Source organism: Staurois parvus, unplaced genomic scaffold (genome assembly GCF_062004578.1).
Source record: "Staurois parvus isolate SC_StPar_1 unplaced genomic scaffold, SC_StPar_1.0 ptg001928l, whole genome shotgun sequence".
Lineage (NCBI taxonomy): Eukaryota > Metazoa > Chordata > Amphibia > Anura > Ranidae > Staurois > Staurois parvus.
The window spans coordinates 38,994-52,028 of NW_028319724.1; the positions used below are offsets into that span (position 1 = coordinate 38,994).

The 13,035-nt window shown below is 44.6% G+C and overlaps 1 protein-coding gene across 1 annotated transcript in view; it reads right to left on the reverse strand.

The window, feature by feature from the left end:
• IQCB1 (IQ motif containing B1) overlaps positions 1-9,149 on the reverse strand; it is a gene marked incomplete at its 3' end in the record, with an annotated part of 45,289 nt that extends 36,140 nt beyond the window's left edge. Inside the window, exon 1 of the mRNA XM_089664512.1 lies at positions 9,012-9,149. The remainder of the gene's footprint in view (positions 1-9,011) is intronic.
• Positions 9,150-13,035: the final 3,886 nt, after the last annotated feature.

Consider the following 13,035-nt stretch of genomic DNA (forward strand, 5'->3'; position numbering starts at 1 on the left):
ACAAAACCCAATATTGGATGGTGGTGATCTTCGGGCCCTCGGGCAGCTCTGCATTAAAAACAGGCATGATTGTGTGATGGACATCACTGCATGGGCTCAGGAAAACTTCCACTGTCTGTGAACACACCTCGCTGTACCATCCAGAAATACAAGGTAAAGCTCTATCATGGGAAGAAAAAGCCATATCTGAACATGATCCATCTTCTCTGGGCCAAAGCTCATTTAAAATGGTCTGTTGCAAAGTGGAAAACTGTTCTGTGGTCAGATGAGTGGAAATTTGACAATTCCCATGGGAGGCAGATTCCAGCTAAGCACATTGCTGCCACTGACAGGTGTATGTCACAGCTTTCACCCTGATCACCCTTCCTAGGAATGGAGGCCACTGGAAGGGTGAGGGGGGCACTGATTTTAAAAGGAGGGTGACAACCTAAAAGGACAGAGAAGATGATGGAATTTCAGTAGGCACAAGTTCAAAAAGCAAAGATGAGGTGGGGATTTGCAGCACAGGTGATGCAGGAGGTAGGTAGTTACTAGGTGATCCCAAATCCCAGCGCCCCGCAAGATGAACTCCATGGAGCAGTGTCACAGGGTGCCCAGGGATCGGGGAGCCAGGGCGGGTGCAATGAGAAACTGAGTTCTGCGAGTCATAGGAAAAGATTGGGTCTCTATTGCAAACAGCAAGTCCCTGAGTCCCCTTCATCCCTCTTGGACCCTGAGCACCAGCAAGCCAACACTCTACTTCAACAGAGTCTCAGCCTCAGCCTACCTCAGGTTCTCCCCACTGCCTCTCCTAAGCCATTCTCCCCCACTCAGCATCTCGTCCCAGAGGGCGGCACTAACTTTTGGGAGTCTCTGCAGGTGCCGCCCATGCTATGCTAAACATGGCACCCCTGACATTCCTGCAGATGTGCACAGGATGCCGTGTTTTCATAGCACCGGGGGTGAAGTCATCAGCAGGGCTTATGCTGGCGCCAGCCCATAGGGTGTCACCTGGGTGCGGTCCCCACGCTCATATCAACACCACTGCTGTAAAGCAACCATAGGGCCCGTGTCCTCCAAACTAAAGAGGAGAGGGACTTTCCTGCTTGTTATCATCACCCAGTACAAAAGCCAACATCTCTGATGGTATGGGGGTATCCTCTCCATCATGACCAACAACGCCACCATCAGTCCCACCCCACAAGCCAAAGTCCTAGGTGTCACTCTAGACTCAAACCTGTCCTTCCAACCCCATGTCCAATCGCTGGCAAACTCATGCAGGCTCCACCTCCGCAACATCTCCAAAATACGTTCGTTCCTAACCCCGGACACTACTAAACAACTCGTTCTCTCCCTTATTATCTCACGTCTGGACTACTGCAACTCCCTCCTCACCGGCCTTCCTCATCACAGACTATCCCCGCTTCAGTCTATCCTGAACTCAGCGGCCAAACTCATCTACCTTACCAACCGCTCCTGCCACCCCCCTCTGTCATTCCCTCCACTGGCTCCACCCCCGTCTGTCATTCCCTCCACTGGCTCCACCCCCATCTGTCATTCCCTCCACTGGGCTCCACCCCCCTCTGTCATTCCCTCCACTGGCTCCTGATTGCCCAACGCATTAAATTCAAACTACTAACACAGACATACAAAGCCATTCATAACGCTGCCCCAAACTACCTCATCGACCTGATACCCAAATACCACCCAACCCGTAATCTTCGCTCCTCACAGGACCTCCTATCTTGCTCCCTGGTCTTCTCCTCCCACGCCCAACTACAGGACTTCTCCAGGACTTTCCCCATCCTCTGGAACTCCCTACCCCAATCCATCAGACTGTCACCTACCCTCCTCACCTTTAGGCACACCCTGAAAACCCATCTCTTCAGGGAAGCCTACCCCACCCTCACCTAACAGCCGATCTCCTCCAATCCTCCTACCACTCCATCCCCCACAGCCACTTCCTCCTGTACCACTATCCCCTCCCTCCTAGATTGTAAGCTCGAAAGAGCAGGGCCCTCGATCCCCTCGTGTATTGTATTGTTACTGTCTTGTCTCATGTTCTGTCCCCCACTATATTGTACAGCGCTGAGCAAACCTTTTGGCGCTATATAAATACTGTAGAATAATAATAATGGGGGGCCATTAGTGTGTATGGAATGGGCAGCTTCCAAATCTGGAAAGGCACCATCAATGCTGAAAGATACATCCAGTATTTAGAACAGTGTATGTTCCCATCCATATGACGTCTTTTTCAGGGAAGGCGTTGCATATTTCAGCAGGACAATGCTAAGCCCCATACTGCATCTATGACAACAGCATGGCTTCATAGTAGAAGAGTCCGGGGGCTTTACTGGCCTGCCTGCAGTCCAGATCTTTCACCAACTAGAAATATTATTATAATATATGTTAGAATCCTATAATAACGTTTTTTTGAGACATGTTGTTGCCAATTTCAAAATTCCTGTATCATTTCCTTAAAATGGTCCATTTTCTCAGTTTAACTCTGTCACTGCCAGGTCCATACATCTGACAGAGGGCGGGTTTTACACATCTGACACCCCGGTAAAGCTGCCCAGGCCCTGATTAGCCATGTTTGGGTTGTGTCATCCAAGAACCGTGCCCAGCGATCCTAATTTCTGTGTGTCCAACTTCCAAATAATGCTGCTCCCCCCTTCCTTGTCTCATACCATAGGATGCACACACCAAATTTTTTTGTTTTATAGCCTCAAATAAAAATTAATTCATTAATAAAAATTCAAGCCCCCGTGCATACACACAAATGAAAATGCGTGCGTAGGTCCGGCATGCATATGTAAACAGTGATTGTACCACACATGTGAGGTACAGGACAGTGGTGGTCAACTTGAAAATTATAGAAGGCCTCAAGTGTAGCCTCCGACACCTCCAGAGGGCCGCACAATAGCAGATCATTATCATACCTCAACACCGAGGCATTTTGGACCTGCTGCATTGTTTGTAGCATATTGCACTGCACACTGAAAAGGCTGGAAGCAATAATAACCCACAACATTGGTGTCAGAGGACGCAATAATAACCCCCAACACTAGTGTCAGTGAACGCAATAATAACCCCCAACACTGGTGGCAGTGGGTGCAATAATAACCCCCATCACTGGTGTCAGTGGGTGCAATAATAACCCCCATCACTGGTGTCAGTGGGTGCAATAATAACCCCCAACATTGGTGTCAGTGGATGAAGTAATAACCCCCAGCATTGGTGTCAGTGGATGCAGTAATAACCCCCCGCATTGCTCTCAGTGGATGCAGTAATAACCCCCAGCATTGGTGTCAGTGGATGCAGTAATAACCCCCAGCATTGGTGTCAGTGGATGCAGTAATAACCCCCCGCATTGCTCTCAGTGGATGCAGTAATAACCCCCAGCATTGGTGTCAGTGGATGCAGTAATAATCCCTGCATTGCTGTCAGTGGATGCAGTAATAACCCCCGCATTGCTGTCAGTGGATGCAGTAATTACCCCCTGCATTGGTGTCAGTGGATTCCGTAATAACCCCCTGCATTGGTGTCAGTGGATACAGTAATTACCCTCTGCATTGGTGTCAGTGGATTCAGTAATAACCCCCTGCATTGGTGTCATTGGATACAGTAATAACCCCCACATTGGTGTCATTAAGCGAAATAATACCTCCCAGCATTGGTGTCAGTGAATGCAAAAATAACCTCCAACATTGGTGTCAGTGAATGCAATAATAACCCTTAGCACCAGATTCAGTGCTATTAACTCTCCCGTCCCCTTTGGTGGTTATGGCAGTGAAAGTGGAAAAACTGTACAATGGCAGACGGAGGGGGTAGAGCGCATTGCTGCAGCCTCGATTTTTTGCTCCACTGTGCAGCCACCACCAAATGTGACCCATTCAGGTGCATGGGACTGTGCAGTAACTGGGTGTACGGCAGGTGACTGCGCTGTAACTGGGTGTATGGCAGGGGACTGCGCTGTAACTGGGTGTATGGCAGGGGACTGCGCTGTAACTGGGTGTACGGCAGGGGACTGCGCAGTAACTGGGTGTACGGCAGGTGACTGCGCAGTAACTGGGTGTATGGCAGGGGACTGTGCAGTAACTGGGTGTATGGCAGGTGACTGCAGTGCTGCATACTTTCGCTGGTTAAACAGGCATTCAGGAGGCGACATATCAAATGAACTCCATTGCAAATGTGAAGAAGCCTTCTGACCCAACGATTGGACGCGTGATCTGAAACTTCGCAGGAAGCGTTTCAACGCAGCACAATAGGCTTTTTATTATATTCGAGGTGCCCATTCACACTGGAGTGTGGTGCGGTTTGAAAAAGTACGTGTTGTACCCCATTAGAGCGTGGGAAACATGCATACAAACCTACTTTTTTTGCCTAGTAACTAGCTTTCCATTGGTTAAATTTAATTTAAAAAGCTGCTTACACTGGAAACATCACAAAATTGTGCAAATCGCAAAAAAAAAAATTAACCTAAAGCAGCCAATCAGAAGCTTGCATTCCCTGTTACCCATAAACCTCCATTCTTTAAGCCATAGCCATACCACCCAACTTTCTGAAATGGGAATGAGGGACACCTATAAATAAAAGTATGTATTCATAGGCCACACCCCCTTACATGGAAAATAAATACACAAAAAATGATTGGTTAAACCCACAAGTGCATTTCTATGGGACATACTAAAAGTAATGACAGAATGGAATGCCCATAGACTTTAACAGGGCAGCGGAATTCCCATAGAGAATAATGGAGTCAGAAGGGAATGCCCATGGAGAATAATAGTCAGAAGGGAATGCCCATGGAGAATAATGGAGTCAGAAGGGAATGCCCATGGAGAATAATGGAGTCAGAAGGGAATGCCCATGGAGAATAATGGAGTCAGAAGGGAATGCCCATGGAGAATAATGGAGTCAGAAGGGAATGCCCATGGAGAATAATGGAGTCAGAAGGGAATGCCCATGGAGAATAATAGAGTCAGAAGGGAATGCCCATGGAGAATAATGGAGTCAGAAGGGAACGCCCATGGAGAATAATGGAACAGAGGGGAATGCCCATGGAGAATAATGGAACAGAAGGGAACGCCCATGGAGAATAATGGAACAGAGGGGAATGCCCATGAAGAATAATGGAACAGAAGGGAATGCCCATGGAGAATAATGGAACAGAGGGGAATGCCCATGGAGAATAATGGAGTCAGAAGGGAATGTCCATAGAGAATAATGGAACAGAAGGGAATGCTCATAGAGAATAATGGAACAGAAGGGAATGCTCATAGAGAATAATGGAACAGAATGGAATGCCCATAGAGAATAATGGAACAGAAGGGAATGCCCATGGAGAATAATAGAGTCAGAAGGGAATGCCCATGGAGAATAACGGAGTCAGAATGGAATTCCCATAGAGAATAATGGAACAGAAGGGAATGCTCATAGAGAATAATGGAACAGAATGGAATGCCCATGGAGAATAATGGAGTCAGAAGGGAATGCCCATAGAGAATAATGGAGTCAGAAGGGAATGCCCATGGAGAATAATGGAGTCAGAAGGGAATGTCCATGAAGAATAATGGAACAGAAGGGAATGCCCATGGAGAATAATGGAGTCAGAAGGGAATGCCCATAGAGAATAATGGAGTCAGAAGGGAATGCCCATAGAGAATAATGGAACAGAAGGGAATGCCCATAAAGAATAATGGAACAGAAGGGAATGCCCATGGAGAATAATGTAACAGAAGGGAATGCCCATGGAGAATAATGGAACAGAAGGGAATGCCCATGGAGAATAATGGAACAGAAAGGAATGCCCATGGAGAATAATGGAGTCAGAAGGGAATGCCCATGGAGAATAATGGAACAGAAGGGAATGCCCATGGAGAATAATGGAACAGAAAGGAATGCCCATGGAGAATAATGGAGTCAGAAGGGAATGCCCATGGAGAATAATGGAACAGAAGGGAATGCCCACAGCGAATAATGGAACAGAAGGGAATGCCCATAGCGAATAATGGAACAGAAGGGAATGCCCATGGAGACTAATGGAACAGAAGGGAATGCCCATAGAGAATAATGGAACAGAAGGGAATGCCCATAGAGAATAATGGAACAGAAGGGAATGCCCATGGAGAATAATGGAACAGAAGGGAATGCCCATGGAGAATAATGGAGTCAGAATGGAATGCCCATGGAGAATAATGGAACAGAAGGGAATGCCCATAGAGAATAATGGAACAGAAGGGAATGCCCATAGAGAATAATGGAACAGAAGGGAATGCCCATAGAGAATAATGGAACAGAAGGGAATGCCCATGGAGAATAATGGAGTCAGAAGCATTAGACATATCACATAAATCCCTAGCAGACATACTCTCCAAGTTTAGTGGTGATGTATAAAATTGAGATGAAGCAAGATTATCATTGCTTTCTATGGAATGAGAAAGGTGAATGACAAAAGGGAATGCCCATAGAAAAGAAGGGGAAGCAAAATATGAATTTATTTGCAGACAAATCTGTGTCACGTAGCAAATTCACCTTTCCCACGCGTGTTCCCCAAGTAGAGTATCAGATTTTAAGAATAAAATTATTTGGGATTATAGCTGTTTTCTAGGAAATTACAGATGAATGACACAAAGAAAAATGTGACCTGGAGTCAGAACCAAACATTATATTGTCAAAAGTATTGGGCTGCCAGCCTTTCCACGCACATGACCTTTAATGGCCTCCCAGTCTTGGTCCGTAGGGTTCAATATTGAGTTGGCCCCGCCCTTTGCAGCTATAACAGCTTCAACTCTTCTGGGAAGGCCGTCCACAAGGTTTAGGAGGGTGTCTATGGGAAGGTTGGACCATTCTTCCAGAAGCACATTTGTCAGGTCAGGCACTAATGTCGGGGGAGGAGGCCTGGCTCACAGTCTCCGCTCTAATTCATCCCAAAGGTGTTCTATGGGGTTGAGGTCAGGACTCTGTGCAGGCCAGTCAAGTTCCTCCACCCGAAACTGGCTCCTCCATATCTTTATAGACCTTGCTTTGTGCACTGGTGGGCAGTCATGTTGGAACAAAGTTGGGAGCATGAAATTATTATTCTCTATGGGCATTCCCTTTGTTCCATCATTCTCTATGGGCATCCGCTTTGTTCCATTATTCTCTGCGGGCATCCCCTTTCTTCCATTATTGTCTATGGGAATTCTCTCTGTTCCATTATTCTCTATGGGCATCCCCTTTGTTCCATTATTGTCTATGGGAATTCCCTCTGTTCCATTATTCTCTGTAGGCATTCCCTTTTTTCCATCATTCTCCATGGGCATCCACTTTGTTCCATTATTCTCTGCGGGCATCCCCTTTGTTCCATTATTGTCTATGGGCATCCCCTTTGTTCCATCATTCTCTATGGGCATCCTCTTTGTTCCATTATTGTCTATGGGAATTCTCTCTGTTCCATTATTCTCTATGGGCATCCCCTTTGTTCCATCATTCTCTATGGGCATCCCCTTTGTTCCATTATTGTCTATGGGAATTCCCTCTGTTCCATTAATGTCTATGGGCATCCCATTTGTTCCATTATTCTCTATGGGCATCCCCTTTGTTCCATTATTGTCTATGGGCATCCCCTTTGTTCCATTATTCTCTATGGGAATTCTCTCTGTTCCATTATTGTCTATGGGAATTCCCCTTTGTTCCATTATTGTCTATGGGAATTCTCTCTGTTATATTATTCTCTATGGGCATCCCATTTGTGCCATTATTCTCTATGGGCATCCCCTTTGTTCCATTATTCTCTGTAGGCCTTCCCTCTGTTCCATTATTCTCTGTGGGCATCCCCTTTGTTCCATTATTCTCTGTAGGCATTCCCTCTGTTCCATTATTCTCTGTGGGCATTCCCTTTGTTCCATTATTCTCTATGGGAATTCTCTCCGTTCCATTATTCTCTGTGGGCATTCCCTTTATTCCATCATTCTCTATGGACATCCGCTTTGTTCCATTATTCTCTGCGGGCATCCCCTTTGTTCCATTATTGTCTATGGGCATCCCCTTTGTTCCATCATTCTCTATGGGCATCCCCTTTGTTCCATTATTGTCTATGGGAATTCTCTCTGTTCCATTATTCTCTATGGGCATCCCCTTTGTTCCATTATTGTCTATGGGAATTCTCTCTGTTCCATTATTCTCTATGGGCATCCCCTTTGTTCCATCATTCTCTATGGGCATCCCCTTTGTTCCATTATTGTCTATGGGAATTCCCTCTGTTCCATTATTCTCTATGGGAATTCCCTCTGTTCCATTATTCTCTAGGGGCATCCCCTGTGTTCCATTAATGTCTATGGGCATCCCATTTGTTCCATTATTCTCTATGGGAATTCTCTCTGTTCCATTATTCTCTATGGTCATCCCCTTTGTTCCATTATTCTCTATGGGAATTCTCTCTGTTCCTATATTCTCTATGGGCATCCCCTTTGTTCCATTATTCTCTATGGGCATCCCCTTTGTTCCATTATTCTTTATGGGCATCCCCTGTGTTCCATTAATGTCTATGGGCATCCTCTTTGTGCCATTACTCTCTATGGGCATCCCCATTGTTCCATTATTGTCTATGGGCATCCCCTTTGTTCCATTATTCTCTATGGGCATCCCATTTGTGCCATTATTCTCTATGTGCATTCCCTTTGTGCCATTATTCTCTATGGGCATCCCCTTTGTGCCATTATTCTCTATGGGCATCCTCTTTGTTCCATTATTGTCTATGGGCATCTCTAATGTCCCCTTTTTTATCACATCTATTCCTTTATATTGATGTGTGAAATGTGCAAATACAACAATTTAGAAATTAGATAAATACTGCACTTTATATGCAACTTTATAGATCAGAGCAGAAGGGATGAATGAGGGACTTTGTTCCAAAAGAGGGACAGTCCCTCGAAATCAGAAACAGATGTTAGCTATGGCCATAGCAGCGCTGTAACCCATAGCAACCACAGCTGCCTCCCTCCCCCCGAGCTACTGGGTCTGTAATGCCCCTTTCTCAGTCCTCTCACCATGAAGGGCCTCTCACAGGTCCCTATGTAACCGGCCCGGTGCAGCTCCTCGTCTCCTAGCAACCGATAACAACTCCAGCCAGGCTTCCCTTCCTGCCCAGGCCGCGGCCGCACTGCATTTCGGGAGAAAACAGCCGGTCCGCGGAATCGCTACTATTGGCGATAACTTTTTTGAAACTAGAGGTTCATTTATTTATACAAGGTTGTCTCCTTTGTCTGCGCCATTTTGTTGACGTCTTTTCCATTGATATAAAGGGCTGATCGGCCGTACTGAAGACACTGCAGATGACAGAAGTTGTTCTAGGAATAGAAATCCTTTACTGAGCTTTCCCAGGAACAGGTAGAGAGGGCGGTGTTTGCTGGTGACGTCATATCCAAACGGCGAATCACGGCGGCCAAATTTTTTCCAGGCCGCCAATCGAAAGCCGCCGAACTCCCTGGCCCTGCCTCCTGATGTTTGGCACACGGAGTCTGTGGCTGGCCGAGGCAGATGTTCGGAACTGGAGAGCGCAGCGATGAATGGTTCGGCCTGTTCGATGTTTGACAGCAAAGAGCGAGTGCTGAGACTCGGGGAGAGCTTCGAGAAGCAGCCGAGGGTCGGATTCCACACCATCAGATGTAAGAAGGGGGCGGGGAGTGTGGTAACCCATAGCAACCAACTTTCAGATGCCCATATATGGGGGATCAGAGTGCAGTAACCCATAGTAATTGACCCAAGGCTGCCCGTTAACAGGGATCAGAGTGTAGTAACCCATAGCGACTGACCTCAGCCTGCCTATAGATGGGGGAGGAGGGATCAGAGTGTAGTAACCCATAGCAACCGACCTCGGATCACCTCTGGCTGCCCATAAATGGGGGATCAGAGTGTGGTATCCCATAGCAATGGACCGCCAGCTGCCCATAAGGGAGGGGGGGGGGACATTACATAGCTACATAGTTAGTCTTATGTATTATACATGGAGATCATATCTCCCTTATGTATTATACATGGAGATCATATCCCCCCTTATGTATTATACATGGAGATCATATCCCCCCTTATCTATTATACATGGAGATCATATCCCCCCTTATGTATTATACATGGAGATCATATTCCCCTTATGTATTATACATGGAGATCATATCCCCCCCTTATGTATTATACATGGAGATCATATCCCCCCTTATGTATTATACATGGAGATCATATTCCCCCTTATGTATTATACATGGAGATCATATCCCCCCCTTATGTATGTATACATGGAGATCATATCCCCCCCTTATGTATGTATACATGGAGATCATATTCCCCCTTATGTATTATACATGGAGATCATATCCCCCCTTATGTATTATACATGGAGATCATATTCCCCCTTATGTATTATACATGGAGATCATATCCCCCCCTTATGTATGTATACATGGAGATCATATCCCCCCCTTATGTATTATACATGGAGATCATATCCCCCCCTTATGTATTATACATGGAGATCATATCCCCCCCCTTATGTATTATACATGGAGATCATATCCCCCCCCTTATGTATTATACATGGAGATCATATCCCCCCCCTTATGTATTATACATGGAGATCATATCCCCCCTTATGTATTATACACGGAGATCATATCCCCCCTTATGTATTATACACGGAGATCATATCCCCCCTTATGTATTATACAAGGAGATCATATCCCCCCTTATGTATTATACACGGAGATCATATCCCCCCTTATGTATTATACACGGAGATCATATCCCCCCTTATGTATTCTACATGGAGATCATATCCCCCCTTATGTATTCTACATGGAGATCATATCCCCCCTTATGTATTCTACATGGAGATCATATCCCCCCTTATGTATTCTACATGGAGATCATATCCCCCCTTATGTATTCTACATGGAGATCATATCCCCCCTTATGTATTCTACATGGAGATCATATCCCCCCTTATGTATTCTACATGGAGATCATATCCCCCCTTATGTATTCTACATGGAGATCATATCCCCCCTTATGTATTCTACATGGAGATCATATCCCCCCTTATGTATTCTACATGGAGATCATATCCCCCCTTATGTATTCTACATGGAGATCATATCCCCCCTTATGTATTCTACATGGAGATCATATCCCCCCTTATGTATTCTACATGGAGATCATATCCCCCCTTATGTATTCTACATGGAGATCATATCCCCCCTTATGTATTCTACATGGAGATCATATCCCCCCTTATGTATTCTACATGGAGATCATATCCCCCCTTATGTATTCTACATGGAGATCATATCCCCCCTTATGTATTATACATGGAGATCATATCCCCCCTTATGTATTATACATGGAGATCATATCCCCCCTTATGTATTATACATGGAGATCATATCCCCCTTATGTATGTATACATGGAGATCATATCCCCCCCTTATGTATGTATACATGGAGATCATATCCCCCCCTTATGTATTATACATGGAGATCATATTCCCCCTTATGTATTATACATGGAGATCATATCCCCCCTTATGTATTATACATGGAGATCATATTCCCCCTTATGTATTATACATGGAGATCATATCCCCCCCTTATGTATGTATACATGGAGATCATATCCCCCCCTTATGTATTATACATGGAGATCATATCCCCCCCTTATGTATTATACATGGAGATCATATCCCCCCCCTTATGTATTATACATGGAGATCATATCCCCCTTATGTATTATACATGGAGATCATATCCCCCTTATGTATTATACATGGAGATCATATCCCCCCTTATGTATTATACATGGAGATCATACCCCCCCCTTATGTATTATACATGGAGATCATATCCCCCCTTATGTATTATACATGGAGATCATATCCCCCCTTATGTATTATACATGGTGATCATATCCCCCTTATGTATTATACATGGAGATCATATCCCCCCTTATGTATTATACATGGAGATCATATCCCCTCTTATGTATAATACATGGAGATCATATCCCCCTTATGTATTATACATGGAGATCATATCCCCCCTTATGTATTATACATGGAGATCATACCCCCCTTATGTATTATACATGGTGATCATATCCCCCCTTATGTATTATACATGGAGATCATATCCCCCTTATGTATTATACATGGAGATCATATCCCCCTTATGTATTATACATGGAGATCATATCCCCCTTATGTATTATACATGGAGATCATATCCCCCTTATGTATTATACATGGAGATCTTATCCCCCCTTATGTATTATACATGGTGATCATATCCCCCCTTATGTATTATACATGGAGATCATATCCCCCCTTATGTATTATACATGGTGATCATACCCCCCCTTATGTATTATACATGGAGATCATATCCCCCCTTATGTATTATACATGGAGATCATATCCCCCCTTATGTATTATACATGGTGATCATATTCCCCTTATGTATTATACATGGAGATCATATCCCCCCTTATGTATTATACATGGAGATCATATCCCCTCTTATGTATAATACATGGAGATCATATCCCCCTTATGTATAATACATGGAGATCATATCCCCCCTTATGTATTATACATGGAGATCATATCCCCCCTTATGTATTATACATGGAGATCATATCCCCCCTTATGTATTATACATGGAAATCATATCCCCCTTTATGTATTATACATGGAGATCATATCCCCCTTTATGTATTATACATGGAGATCATATCCCCCTTATGTATTATACATGGAGATCATACCCCCCCCTTATGTATTATACATGGAGATCATACCCCCCCCCTTATGTATTATACATGGAGATCATATCCCCCCTTATGTATTATACATGGTGATCATACCCCCCCTTATGTATTATACATGGAGATCATATCCCCCCTTATGTATTATACATGGAGATCATATCCCCCCTTATGTATTATACATGGTGATCATATCCCCCCTTATGTATTATACATGGAGATCATATCCCCCCTTATGTATTATACATGGTGATCATATT